Here is a 2906-nt window from a genome sequence, read left to right on the forward strand (position 1 = left end):
AGCTGGGATTACAGGCATCCACCACCACACCTGGCTAATTTTGTATTTTTTAACTAGAGATGTGGTTTCTCCATGTTGGTCAGGCTGGTCTTGAACTCCCGACCTCAGGTGGTGAGCCCACCTCAACCTCCCAAAGTGCTGGGATTATAGGTGTAAGCCACTGCTCCCGGCCTAAGGAGCATTCTAAAAGTCTTCATGACAGGAGATGGAAATCTTTATTTAGGCTTGGTACGGTGGCTCACACATGTAATCCCAGCACTTTGGGAGGCCGAGGCAAGTGGATCACCTGAGGTCAGGAGTTCGAGACCATCCTGGCTCTCATGGTGAAACCTCGTCTCTATTAAAACACACAAAAAAATTAGCCAGGCCTGGTGGAGGGTGCTTGTAGTCCCAGCTACTCCAGAGGCTGAGGCAGGAGAATCACTTCAACCCAGGAGACAGAGGTTCCAGTGAACCAAGATCGCACCATTGCACTCCAGCCTGGGTGACAGAGTGAGTCTCCATCTCAAACAACAACAACAAGAACAACAACAACAATTAGCTAGTTGTGGTGGCAGGCACCTGTAATCCCAGTTACTTGGGAGGCTGAGGCAGGAGAATCAATTGAGCCCAAGAGGCAGGGGTTACAGTGAGCCAAGATGGTGCCACTGCACTCCAGCTTGGGCAACAAAGCAAGACTCTGTCTCAAAAAAAAATTAAAAAGAAAAAGAAAAAAAACTTTAAAAAAAAAAAAGCCAACCAGGTGCAGTGGCTCATGCCTGTAATCACAGCACTTTGGGAGGCTGAGGTGGGCGGATCAAGAAGTCAGTAGTTTGAGACCAGCCTGACCAACATGGTGAAACCCCATCTCTACTAAAAATACAAAATTAGCCAGGCATGGTGGTATGTGTCTGTATTCCCAGCTACTTGGGAGGCTAAGGCAAGAGAATTGCTTGAACCCAGGAGGCAGAGGTTGTGGGAAGCCCAGATCTCGCATTGCACTCCAGCCTGGGTGACAGAGCAAGACTCCGTTTCAAAAAAAAAGCCATATGTAAATCTATTTGTTTAAAGAAATACTGAGTAGAGTACAATGTAAAGAAGCACCACCATGTGTTTATAACTGGGCTCCTTACACATTAATCTTCAGTTTTTATCCATTCATTTTCAGTCTAACCTTGACTGCCTTCCCCTCAGAGCCAACAACTCTGAATCTATCTTTGGGAAGTTGCCACCATCAGGCTGGCTCAGGATTTTGAATCAGGTTAATTTCTGAAGTCCTAGGCTGATTTCCCCAGATCCTGTGGCTTCTGCTCCTCCAGAAGAGCCTGCCATTCCTTGTAGCCATGTGCTCTGCCTGTGGCACAGTGTGGGTTATTTCCAGTCTTGTCCACACCCTTCCTTGGCTTCTGTTTTAGCTGTAGTTCAGCTTTTTTAAAAAGTGTTGTTGTTTTTTTTTTTCCTGTAGAGATGGGAGTCTCACTTTATTGTTCAAGCTGGCTTCAAATTCCTGGGCTCAAGTGATCCTCCTGCCTTAGCCTCCCAAAGTGCGGGGATTACAGGTGAGCCACTGTGCCCAGCTTGTAGCTCCGCTTTAAACCCACACTTCCCTACTCACCCAGGTCCTGGGGAGCTCAGGGCTCCTCTGCCTGTTGGTATTCCACAGGCCAAAGGCAAATGAAGAAAATTTTACCCACCAAAACTTTTTTTTAGTTGTTTGACCTTTGAAGCTGTAGCTTATGATGTTTCTAGACTCCAGTGATAGGTTTTGCACATTACTTCCTTTTTTAAAAAAATCTCCCCCATTCTCATTTTTTGAAATAGAGGAGACTCTTTGTTTGTTGTTGCTGTTTTTAACTCTTTGGTGGTGGTTGTTGTTTCTAATTTTGTTGTTGTTGTTGTTTTTAATTTTTTTTAAAAGGGACAGGGTCTCAACATCTTGTCCAGGCTGGTCTCGAGCGATCCTCCCAAAGTGCTAGAATTACAGGCATGAGCCAGTGTGCCCAGCCCTCCTCTTTGGTTTTTAAGACAGGAAGGTAGAAGAATCACCCAGAACTGCTGGAATGCACAACTCACATTGTATATGAATACCCTAGCCCTGAAGTTGTGCAGCCCTAGATCATGGAAGATGGATGATTCCACAGAGAAAAAGGGAACCATTAGACAGATGAAAGGATGGGAGTGCAAGACCTGAGCTAGCTTTCCAAGGAGGTCTTGTGTTCTGAGCCAGCCTCTGCGTGTGAGTAAGGCAGTGTTACCCTGTGCGTGTGAGTAAGGCAGAGGGGGCATGGCTCCTTGTTCTCTTTCCCTCCAACACCCCTCAACACCTTGACTGTTTTGAACTTAGCTGAAGCTTGTGCTTCTGAAAAGCAGCTACAGCAAAGAAATCTCCCATCCTTTTGTCTTCATTCTATCTAATTTTGTAGACTCCGTTGTCCAGGCTGGAGTACAGTGGCACAATCTCGGCTCACTGCAACCTCCGCCTCCCGGGCTCAAGTGATTCTCATGTCTCAGCCTCCCCAGTAACTGGGGTTACAGGCACTTGCCACAATGCCCAGCTATTTTTTTTTTTTTGTATTTTTAGTAGACTCGAGGTTTCACCATGTTGGTCAGGCTGGTCTCGAACTCCTGACATCATGTGATCTGCCTGCCTCAGCTTCCCAAAGTGCTGAGATTACAGGCATGAGCCACAGAGCAGGGCTGAGAAATGGCTAATCTTAACAGATTACCCTGCTCTAGAATATCCCAAGATAAGACCCACTTCCACCCTTCCTCAATGACTCAGATAAGACCCTCCCCATCCTTCCTGTTGTAAAAATCCCTTGTTTACCTGGAGTTACCCCAGGTTTCCTTCCTTTTTTTTTTTTTCCTTTGAGACGGAGTTTCGCTCTTGTTGAGGCTGGAGTGCAGTGATGCAATCTCAGCTCATT

This window comes from Cebus imitator, unplaced genomic scaffold (genome assembly GCF_001604975.1).
Source record: "Cebus imitator isolate Cc_AM_T3 unplaced genomic scaffold, Cebus_imitator-1.0 Scaffold31, whole genome shotgun sequence".
Classification (NCBI taxonomy): Eukaryota; Metazoa; Chordata; class Mammalia; order Primates; family Cebidae; genus Cebus; species Cebus imitator.